Genomic DNA, 13380 nt, shown 5'->3' on the forward strand with positions numbered 1-13380 from the left:
AAGAGTGTAAGAATAACTATAGAAAAAAAAAGATGTTATCAACTATAGTATAACAAAAATTAACAATAGTATAAAAAAAAAAAAGGATGTTGCATCTCCATGATATCATCGTACATCAAAGTAAAAAAATAAAATTAAAAAAGTGAAATTTTATAAGGAAATGTCCATTTTTCAATATACAACTATTTCATGTAGTCGTATCTCAATTATGCAACCTCCTAATGAAATAAAAAAAAAATCATCTAGAGAAAGTCGCAACTTAAGGATGCGATTTTCTACAAAGTATTATTAAATTGGTATATAATTTAAAATATAGAAAACTTGGAATTTTTTAAATAATGGTATTAAAAAAAAGAAGAAAAAAACTCATCAAACTATTTATCTTTTATTGACTATCATAGCATTGGAATAGAAAAATTGAGAAATTCTTTAGTGTAACGATACACTTTATACTTTAATAAGTTTTTGCTAATTTTACTCTCAAAGATAGAGGTTCAAATGCATTCTTGAAGCTATTCAAGAAGTTTAGTTTTTGGAGCGTTTAGGAATGAAGGGTTATTATACAAGCTTTGTAATAATCGACTATGAATCAAACATATTTGAGTGTTCTCAATCAATAACTCAAATCATAAAAAAATATTAAAATAGAATATACAATAACACTAGTTTTTATATCAATCAAAATAGAAAAAGAAAGTTTTCCCTCCAACCCCAATCACCAAGAAATGAAAATAACAATGAGAAGTAAAACACAAAATGTAAAGAGATAAAAGAGAAGAAAAATCACACTGAACCTCTACTTTATATTTGCTTTTAGAGTACATTCAATCTTCATTTTTTTTAATACCATCAATGATTGGGAATTATATCTCAAAATGAATTTTCTCTTAAATATGTTTCTATATCATTTGTTCATTCCATTAAGCACTTCAAGGTTTTCTTCAATTTGATTGAGTCATTTTTAACTTTGCTTGATCAAATCAAAGTTTATTTTTGTATAAAATTATCATTTCAATTGGTATGATTAATTGTAATATCGCTCAAATTTATAATTAATTTTTCAATAGAAATTAGCTCCATTCTATCACGTTTTTCAAAAAAAATTCGTTGTGTGATAAAAAATCTTTGAAAGTGTGGAATATATTCAACTCTTTCTTATAGAGTCTTAGGTTCATATCAACTAACATTGTTGAGTTTGATGTAATCATACATACGACATTTGTTATTTTAATTTTTTGAGAATATAACATTTAAGAGCCATATTGTGTACTTGGCCTTAGAAATTAAATTATCTTTTACAAGATGAATAATGGCTTTCTCTACGACCTCCACTTTCTTTGAATCGACAATTTTGTCTCATACTAATAGATAATTGTTTCTTCAATGGAGCTCGAATATCAACTCCTATGTTGAGAGTTTAGTTAGGATCTTCCCTTTTGAGAACATGTATTAAGAGATCACATAGGATCAACCTTCTTAGCTTAGGTTTAACCCTTTTGTTTACTTATTCTTTTTCTTCCTCGAAGAAAGCATCAAAGTCACCAAGGCTAACATCCACTGCTCCTAAGGGATCATTCTTCTCAGAATAGTACGCATTTCTAAACACCTTGATTTTGGCCAGCTATTTCATATTTTTTTAGTGAAGCCTAGAAACATCTTTTGGTTGATTCATAATTCACCTTGTTGTGGAAACTTTATGGTTGAACAGCTCCAATTGAGATGGATCTTCGATGACACAAAACATAACTTGATCAATGTGGTGTGTTGTTGATGCAATTGTAAATTGATATATAATTTACCACCAAGACATTTCACTATGTTTTGAGTGTCTTTATCTCTAAACTTCATCAGTACTTTAATGTATCCCCATATTTGGTTGGTGATTCCTTTGAATCCATTAATATCACACCCAACATAAGGAAAGTTGCTTTCCTCAATTAAGATTAGTCTCTTAAAGAAGTTCAAGTATGTAAAAACTCAGCTCTTACCGTTACCAGCACTATTAATCACGACTTTCTCGCTCGCCTTCCACCTCGTGGAAATAACGATTTTTTGCCTTCAGTAGAAATCAAATCTGGTACCGAAGAGATAAGTATCACCGTCCATTAATTTCTACTACCAGTTGAGCTTTTTTATTTGTAACAACTCATTTCTTATCGTTATCGGCACTGTAAATCACGATGGAAATAGTAAGTACCATCGTCCATTCATTCTCAATACCAATTGAGGTACAACTCAATTGGTAATGGAAATAAATGGATGATGACACTTATCCCCTAGGTATCAGATTCGATTTCCACGAAGGCAAAAACTCGTTATTTCCATGAGATGGAAGGAGGGACAAGAAGGTTGTGATTAACAATGTCGATAACGATAAGGGATGGACAATTACAAAGTACATGATATCACATGACTTTCCTTGGTTTACAAGGATTCTTTAAGCGTTGTGAATACCCTAATCAACACATAGATTTTAAAATTTGGAATACCAAGGATAAGGACCATGTCATATAAGCACAAATGATGCCTTTTGGAGTTTGTTTTAGGGTTTGACTTGCTTTCTCTAAGATTTACCATCTCGTTAAACTTTCCTTGATGGAGATGATACTAGCATCATCACTTGTATGGAGTCTACAAAACACGACTATGGATTTGGTGAAATTCTACCATAAAGTAATTTATCTAATGGTTCATATGAGGTTGTTTTCAGTTTCATTAGTGCCCAGAAAACCTTCCATCATCAAGATTTTTATTGCAAAATCTTCATAAGAGCTAGTGTACGTGGAGGCTTCCATTCCTTCTCGGGAATCGATAAGTGGGGTATAGCCGTTGATTCTTCCTACAGATCCCTAGCAATTATGTTTCTTGTGGTGCCTTTCAAGTACACTTTTCTAAGACAACATTTCTCTGATGCCCTTGATATTAGATCTTGCTTAGAAGTCATGAAGGGATCTATATGGTTTCACACCATGCTCTCGTGGAATCTAGAGCTTTATAGGAGTCCCTATTTGAGAAGATACATCTTCATTTTGGTGTCGACAACTTTGACAAGGAACATTTTTTTGTTGAATCTTTTTATATATTATTAGATTGGTTTGACCTTGGTCTGGTAGATAGCCCCCAAAATAGTTACTTTTTAGGTCTTTAAATGGGATGTGACTAGTTGCAAAGTTCTTGCCATAAGGCGATGAGATTTAGTTTTAAGCTTTTGTACCATGTCAACGCCTTTTCTAAGTGATAGGACAAAAAGCTTACACTTGATCGGTCCACTGGTGCTACAATAATTCCATATGGTGCTGTAGTTTTCCACATGTTCATCTATGTATGTGCTTCCATCATAAGAACCCTTATGCGGTGGTTTTCTTGTGATTTTGGGATTGAACATTTGTTTATTGTGTCAAGGAAATGACTGTGTCAAAGGTGTCTTCATATTGCTCCATGTCTTCAAATGATGGTGAAAGTCGGTGAGGAAGAGGATGATGACATTTATCAGGTTCATGACGTCGAATGAGTTCTCTTTCTCTCTTTTTCTCTTTCTTTCTTTCTCTCTCTCTCTCTCTCTCTCTCTATCTATCTATCTATCTGTTTGTTTGTCTATCTATTTGTCTGTCTATATGTTTATCTATCTGTCTATCTATATGTATGTCTATTTATCTATCTGTTTGTATGTTTGTCTATCGATCTATCTATCTATCTATTTGTCTGTCTGTCTGTCTTCGATGGAACAACCTCCAATTGAGGTGTTGTTGTCATTTTGTTGATCTACTAATGGTGGATGATTGTACTAACAGTTGTCTTCTTAGGGATTGTTGACTGCTTTGATTTGGTCATTTCAAATGTAAGGGTAGCCAAATAAGTTTGAAAATTTTCCCACAAATGACACAAATGATTCGATTTGGACTCGATGTAACATATGAAGTTTCCCTAAATAGGTGATTGACAACGATTTCCGTCCCGGAGGATTGAAGGGGATGTTGTACTAGTAAACACTCTTACTCCTATGTAAGGAGTTAAGTATAGAGCGGGAGGTAAAGTGGACCATAAATCATGTACTTTTTTCGTTGTTTTTTTTTTCCCTTATATTAATATGAATTGTTAAGTCATACATTTGAAGAATCAAAAGAGATAATCTTAGCGAGATTCTCTTTGTCATTAATGTTGTATTCAAATATTACACTAATGAAGGAAAAAATTTAATAATCATTGAGACGAGACTTAAGTTTCTTTTTAAATGACTATAATTTAAAAATTGAATACTAATTTTATTAAATTTTCTTTTAAATAATTGATGTATTTTCACTACAAATATAATGTGAAATATAATAATTTGAAAATAAGATATCAAAATATAATAAAAAAATAATATTGTTTTTAAATAATTTTTTATTCGAAAATAATATTTATTTTGAGACATAAATGAGATGTAATCGGAGAAGTTGACATTTGGAGTTTGGTTGTTAAATTACAGAGGAAAAGATACAGAGTATTAAGTATTAACGGCCATCCTATCAACAACCTTTCCAATCATAACATCCAAACGGAGCACAATCTCCACCTCTCTTGTTTTGTCTCATATGATGTCTCTCTCTCTCTCTTTAATCCTTGCCATCCACCTGTCTTCAATTCTGACGAATAAGATCACGTTATAGATTTTTCCCTTCTTTTTATGTTTCTGTTTCTGTGTTTTGGTAAAGTCTTTTTATGTTTTCCATGTACTACTTGCCTTTCACTCTTGCCAAGGACACAAACACAGCTTTCACTCTTCTTGTTTCGCTGTAAAAGCTACACGTCGAATTCAAAATCAACACTCTCTTTGACCAATCTCCTCTTGCTGCTTTGGATCCTCAATTTACTCATCCACTTCAAATTTGAAACCAACCAAGCAACAACCTTGAAGTTAATAATAATACTAGTAACATGCCTATTGAGGGTGGATTAGGTGTCCCAATTAAACTTTATTATGCATTTCACAAAAATTGAGTTGATACTTTTTAAATTTAATCAGTTTTATCTCTTATTTTATTGATTAAAAAAAATATTTTTTTACTTTAAAATTCAATAATTTTAATTTTTTTTTCACATTTTTTAACTAAAAAATACTTATATTGCATAAGATAACATCATATTGAATAGTTAATAATTATGAAATTACAATGAAACTCTTTAAATACTTAAATTTGTATTTATGAAATTATTCATTTTTATAATTCAATTAATAACGTATAAACAATTAATGAATCTAGATAGTTTACATCTCGGAGATTATTTGTCATATCATTTAAATTATGTTACATTACAATTTTATTATAAACACTTATTACTTTTTTCACTTATTAAAAAAAGTTAATAAGATAATTAATGTGTTTATTTTATGAGTTAACATTTCTAAAATAACTTTTGTATTTGAATGTGTTAAACTTAATTTTTTATATTTAAAGACAAATTAATAATTAAGATGTATGTTTAAAAAAAAAATACACCTAATAAATAAAAAAAGTGTTTGTTATAACTTAACTTACAAATCCCGATATTATCAAGTTGGAGATCATGTCCCGAGTTGAAACTTGGGATCACTCAATTATGTGTGAGTTTTTGGTGCTAATTATATAATTTATTCTATATAGATAAAGAAAAAAGAAATATGAAGGATGGTTTATATTTTCCCCAAATAATGCTTATAATTAAAGATAGTAGTTTTTATGTATATATATTAGGACTTTACAATCATAAAAACGCAACCTTATTGTTTTTATTTTTAGTTTTAGCTCATTCTAATTAATTAAATTATAAAAAATATTATTTGAATATATATCTATCAATGGCGAGGTCATGAATTAATAGGGGATAATGATCAAAACTATTATTTTATATAGAATTGAAGAGTTATTTCAATTTTTAAATGTGTGAGATGTGTTTATTATAATTTTTAAGATATCAAAATTAAATATAAAACCAAATATCTCATTTATGGATTAAATTAATTAAAATAATATACATTTAAAAATTAAATTAATTAATAAAAGATATATTTAAAGACAAAAATAATTATTAATTAAAAAAGTATAATTTAACTATATTTTCTATAACATTGTTTAATAATTGACAACTCATAATAACAATAATAATTAGAATAATATATAATTTATTATCTTTAATTCAAATAAATCTATAAAATTTGTCCTGACAAAGACTTCCACGTGTTTCTCTTCTCCCTCCTCCGCCCCATGATTAGAAAGAGTTAAAAAGAATAAAAGTCGAATAATTATGAAATAATACATGTATAATTTAAATACATACATCCAATTCGAGACAAATCTAGAGATTTACAGAATAAATTATATTAAAAAAATATTTAACTAGACGATAAAATTAAATATAAAAGAATATCGGCTTAGAAATAATACATAATATAGAATTAAACTATAATCAACTATCTGAAAAAGTTAAAAAAAAATAATGTATGGTAGTGTATATATACAATATTATTGGGTAGTATGATAAGTTATATAAAATATTATAATAGTATAGTATGCATGTTGATTGGGGGATCAGGCTAACCCTCTTACACTAGCCCTCGGTGTGGCAATAATATCTGAGTTGACAGGAAAAATAACAAAAATATTTATTGATATTTCCGGTCAGTCTCTTTATAAATAATTTATTTTTAAGTATGGACAGTTCTTACAAAAATATAATTAGTTATGTTGTTTAATAATAAAATAAATTTTATTTATTAAAATATTTTTGTGAATAGTAGTTAGTCAAATAATTAGATATAATAATTAAAAATAAGAAAGTAATTAATTTGTTTATATATATCAAAAATTTAATTTTTAATATATATAAACAAATAACATGAGAAATATTACAAATATCACTCTTAAAAATAAAGAGAAATTAATGCTTGTAGCCGTCTCTCTCATGGCAAGTTACTTTTTTTCTCTTTTATCAAAGATCAGTTATTTGAAGTTATTTGTTGATTTAGAAATATCACCCTAAATCACTTTTTCCTTCGTTTGATCTAAATAGTGATTTTTGCATAAATTTAATTTAATTTTTATATTTTTCGTTGAAATTTATTTGTCTGAGTGAGATGCTTTTTTATTTTTCCATTTTAATGAAATATTTTTTCCTATTTTAATTCAAATTGACATAATAACTTTGATCGATTATAGACTTCAATCAATCATTTTGGCGGCGTCAGTGTACAAATCTAGAAGTATAACTATTCTAAACATTTGAATTTTGCCATATTTATAATCACGTTGTCATATTATGCTGCTATTCACTTGTATGTTGTAAATTTGTTCATAAATTTATCCTTTATGTTTTTAACAAATTTAAATTTATATTGCATTAATTTATACTACAATTTGTATCAATGACTATTGTTTCTTTTAACAAAAAAAAGAAAAGAAAAGAAAAGAAATACTTACATAGTCACAATCCAAAAAAAAAAAAATTATTTGAATACACATAAAAATATATATTTAATTATTTTAAAAATATATATTATTTAATTATTATATTTTGTAACATATATAAATATTGTGACAATACAACACTCCCTCTTACTCCCATCAATAGTTATAACTAATCTATATTATTTTTTGTAACACCACTTAATTTATTTTACAACAATAATATATATATCCTAAATTTTCATTTATCATTCAACCTCTCATTTTATGTCCATCTATCTTTTTCTATTAAATTATTATTTTTTACACCAAATATATATTTTTCAACCGTAAAATAGATAGATAGCCATTTTTATTTGAATGATTGTAATAATTTGCCTATGTAAAATAATAGATCCTTTGTTTGGAATGATTCTAAACAATAATGAAGCTTTTAGAAATAGCATGGGCAAGACAATTTGACATCACCTTACCGGGGGGTCTCGACTCACAAAAGTATATTTCAGTACTTACTCCTCTCCTTTTCCAACCCCATGTGAGATGTTTACAAAAGTGATAATAACATAATCATATCTTGTTATTGCTCTAAAAAAGAATGCACCAAAAAGATAAAAGCCTTACTTCCAATTGGATTGGACTCTTCCATTTTGACCCAATATATATGCTTTTACCATAACATTTAAATTAAAGAATAATCACAATGTAACATCTCAATTGGGTGGGACTTTTGAATATTGGAGCCTCCATAATTAAACTAAGTTTTCGGATTCACGGGTAGGAATAAAGTCACAAAGACTCTTTCACAAAGGAAACCCCACGCAATTAGCAAAAAGGTATAAACACATAACCCTAGTTGTTCAGTGCGCGTGATTAACAAATAGTGCCAAATATTTGCACATAAACTTGTACTTCTAATTACTAAATAATCTTAATTAGTTAATTAACCACTCTCATTGAAAACAAGTAAAATACATAGTAAAAATATGCGCCTTCATGTATACATGTAGTCAAGGGAGAATTTGCTTAGGAAAGTATGCCAATTATGGTTGTAAAGTACCAACATAGATAATTGAGTTGAAATAATACCTTGTTCTATAATGAATTGTAAGGTTGGTCCGTAATTTTTTTAAAATTATAAAATAAATTATAACATCAACCAACCTAACAACCATAATAAAAAAATTTATTAATTTTATTATTTGTTTGAACATTTGTAAGTCACTCAAAATAAACGTACATCCTTTCACATGTCTAAATCTAAACTTAAATTAAAATTATAGAATAAAATGTAGATCAAAACTTAACTATCACATGGTGAAAATGAGACTTTGAGGGCGGCTGCGTAAGTTCATATAAAAAGTGATTATGAATGTTGAATTAAAGAATAAAAATTCTAATATCGAAAATACAATACACGTGGAAGATGAAATTGAAAGCCACTAAAATATAAGTTGAAGTATACAAATGAGACTAAGAGAATGTCATAGGCGTGCTTTCTAAAAAGAGAAGGATGTCATTGTACATGAACATGACTCATTTTCTATTTTAGAATTAGGTTTTATAAGTATTTCGAATTAGGAGTTTTGGAGAAACACCAATTTTTTCTATTCTTTATCTTATGATTATATATTTTTGTTTAAACTTGTTAAAGGAAAACATTTCATATCTTGAGGCCACACTTATATGAGAGTATGAATATTTTTTGACAATATGCGAAAAACCATTGTCGATTTCTCTTTTTTCCCACATTTTTTAAGTTGTTAACACCTTTGGTGTGATTTAAAGTAAAAAGTATTGTAGTGTACTCCAACATTTTGTTCGAATTCTAAGGATGGTGAAAGGCATATGAGTTTTCATGTCTTTGTTGTATATTGGTGGTGTGTGTTGAATGTTGTGAGGAGATTATGTTGTTTCGGGAGTATATAGTAGCACGACCTTTAGCCTATAGTTTTGTTTTCCTCTGTTTCATTTTGGCCATTTAAGCTATTGATCAATTTTTTATTTATTTAATATTTTATCTTTTATCTTTTTGGTTTTGGATTTTGACTGTGTTGAATGATTGGGGTATTCATATTTCATAATTGGTTTGTTATTTGTGTCTCTTTCATCTTGCACATCTTGTGCCAAAGTGGCTTGTCATTATTATATTAATTCTTTTTTGCTTATGAAAAGAACCATGGTTCTTTTGAGCTTACAAAGTGTTAGTCCTATTTCCTATTCAATTTCTTTATATTCATAATTCATTGTCTATATATCATAATATAGATATATAACAAGTTTAATTTTTTTTAAATGGTAACGACGAAATTCACATAAACATTAAGTGTAAAGAAAAGAGGTATATGAGATTTAAACCCACACTACAACATATCAAATATTTATGTAATTATTATATGAGTGTAATTATTATATGAGTGGTACATGTGGAATAATATATAAGAAATTTTATTATCAAAGATCTAACTCATGTTTTTTATATTAAAACATATGGTCTACTAGTGAGAAAGATAGAAAACACATATTTAATGGTTAACAGCTTTCAACCACAAAATTATCAAAACTCATAATATTAATTATGATATTTGATGATAAGGACGTAAAAGAGGAGTGTGGATATCATAGCGGGATTGGAAGCTAGTTGAGATTGAATGCATGAGATCAAAGCTCTAACAAAGTGATAAGTCCGACCCATTTCTATTTTTGTTTTGTTTTAATTCATTTAGTTCTCGGATGAATGAAACTCTAATAATTTAAAGTACAATAAATAAAATCTAATCATTAATTATTTTATTTAAAATTCGAATTCAAATTCTCCAAAAAAAATCCACTTATATTCGTTGAAAATCTGAAACAATTTAATTAGCCTCTCAAGCAGAAAGCACTCCTTAAAGTATTTTTGAGTGTATTCTCAATTGAAAACAATTTCCACTTAGCTTCTCTATTCAAAACAATATTTCTATATAAGTCCTTTATGAAAGTTTCTGAGTATTGAAATTTCAAATAATCATGAAATCAATTTCCAAACTCACATAACTTAATATGTTCTAATTTTTTATGTTATCTAATCATGTTTTCATTTTTTTCTTTCCATAATTGAAATTTTATTGATCCAAATCCAAACTCTACATCACAGTAAGAAAACTCTATCCATCTACTATAAAGGATTGCGTAATTCACACTATCATTTACTTACAATTACAATAACATTCATAATTAAATGCATTTGCTCATAAAAGAATTCATAATTAAATTCATTAATATAAGGAATAACTTATGTAGTTTAAATTATACTAAAAAGAACAAGTAAGGTTTGTAGTTAGTGGACGGAATCACTTTGTATTTTTTCTTTAGAGCAAGGACCGTGCAACTAGGCGTAAACATGTTCAAGCCATAATAATAATGATGGTGGGTTAAGATATAGACAATACTCTCTTTGCAGCTAAAAAGCAACTAATGAGTAATGATCAAGGACCCTCCCAATCTCATCTCATAGAGTTCTCACATGCTCTCCATTTAATGTAACATTAATTAATATATACTCCTTCCAAGTCTAAGTCTAGGAGATTGGTGCATAACAAATATTTACCGATAATAATTTAATCTTTTTAGATTGTCAAATTATTTCAAAATGTGAATTCTCTCAACGTACAATATAGACTAGAATATTTATCTATTTTTATTATGTTTTTTTGCCACTAGGTTTTGGTTTTGATTATGCTCTATTTTTTACTCTCAAATTGATATTAATTTGGTTCAAAATTTTCTTGTTATATGTGGAAATGATTGGTAACATCAATGCGTAGATGTAATTTTAGCCATCAACATTTTTACTATTGATACTATTTGGTATTGTAGAAATCAAACTCGATTTGAAGACAATAGTTCTATTTTCCACACTGTTATCAATTGAATTATTGTCAATGTATCTTTAACAATCACACTTTTAGTACAATCTCCAAATATATGCAGGAATTTCAAATTCTCAAGTCCTTTCAAGTTAGAGCCCATCCTCATAATGCATCTATCATCAAAGAAGTGATATGGACCCCCTTAAGGAGTATTAGATTAAATGTAATACTGATGGAACATAATCTGGATGTTTTGGTCCTGCTGCATGTGGAGATACATTTAAGGACAACTTTGTTGTTTCCTTTTTGTTGTGAATTTGGGGATTGCAATTGCACTACATGTTGAACTTACGGAAGTTATGGTACCTACAAGAATGGGTGACATTTTATATGGATTGAATTTGATTCACAATTGACAAATATGATTTTTAGGAATGCTATTCCTTAGTCTATTATAAATAGATGACTTAATTGTTTTGAGATGGTTAAAATAATGAATTTTATAACTATATCTCATATTTTTGGAGAGAATGACTATCAAATATTATGATGTTTCCGTTGAAACACAATTGGACTTTATCAATATAAATTTTGTTGATATTTGTAGACATTTATTGTATTATTTTTTCCTTCATCATGGTTTTATCCATGTGGGTTTTCCTGTTAGTAGTTTATATCCATGAGGATTGTTTTCTTAGGTTTTGGTTGAGTACCCCCAAACATTAAATTTTCTTTTTTATTTTTACTTTTAATAACACTTTAGAGTGGTGTAAATGATAAGTGATTAACTTAGAGTGTCAACATAATTGTTATGTTAGGATAATCCTGTGATGCTTGTACACTCTATTTTTGTTTAAAAAGAAAAAAAAAAACTATTTTTATGGTTACTAATTTTTTTCGTTAAATGCAATTAATTTTTTATATTACATATAAAATATAATATAAATTTATTAAATTATTCATTTTTAATATTAAACATTCAATTATACACACTACTAAAAAATAGCTTTAAATGCTTCAAAAGTAGTGAATTTTTGTCTATAATAAAATTCAAGTGTTAAAACAATATTGGGATCTACAACAAGAATTAACCAACAAAACATGAAACAAACAATTGCAGAGAAAAAATGAAAAACGGAGAACGTTCTTGGTTTTATGCTGAAACAAAGAATGTTTTGAAAACCAGAAAACTGAGACTGATTATCGTTCTCCGTTTCGGCAGTTTGAAAACCAGTTTTCTCAATCAAATTAAAGGAAAATTAAAGAAAGATATGAGAAGAATAATACCCAGAATTACGTGTTCAATCTCAATTGATGAGACCTACGTCACAAGCAAGCAAACAAGATTAATCCACTATTGTTAATTGAACTTTACAAGATTAAAGTCTTCTCAAGATTGATCTCCTAGTATCTATCACTGTTTATGAACCACCTGAAGTAACAATGTCAATTTACAAGAAAGGTGGGTTTGAATTGTAAATACACTTTTTAAAAATTCCTATTAAAAACTTAAGATTGACCTTGGTTGTGAAAACAGAAAACAGAGAACGTTCTTGGTTTTAACCAAAAAACAGAGAACATTCTTGGTTAGTTAAAATTAGTAATTCAATTTATGTAATTAACTTGATAATCAATCAAACTGAAAGTAAATAGATAAGGGAAGAGATACCACACAACGATATATCCTGGTTCACCCAACTCGGGTTACGTCCACTCCTCACAACCGTGAGATTTTCCACTAAGTGTTTAAAACAAAGAACCTTCTTAGTTTTACAGCACCTAGTTCAGATCAGTCTTGATCTGTTTCAATCTCTATTACTTTCCACCCAGAAAGTAACAACAGTACCTATCTAACCTTGATAGGATGTAATCTTAAACAAACTATAAACAAACTCTTATAGTTTGAGCTTTTACAATTGGATTGTTTTTTGTAAGAATCTGAGATTTCTCAACTCTTGTTTGAGAATAGATTCTTTACAAAGGATCTAATGATAATTGCGCAAACTAATATATGAATATGAATCAACAGCTGTTTCGCAAAAAGCAGAATGTATGATTGCCTCTGTTTTGCAGAATTTCAAGTATGTATGTGATTGATTTATGGATTTCTT

The sequence above is a fragment of the Cicer arietinum genome, chromosome 2 (assembly GCF_000331145.2).
Source record: "Cicer arietinum cultivar CDC Frontier isolate Library 1 chromosome 2, Cicar.CDCFrontier_v2.0, whole genome shotgun sequence".
Taxonomy (NCBI): Eukaryota; Viridiplantae; Streptophyta; class Magnoliopsida; order Fabales; family Fabaceae; genus Cicer; species Cicer arietinum.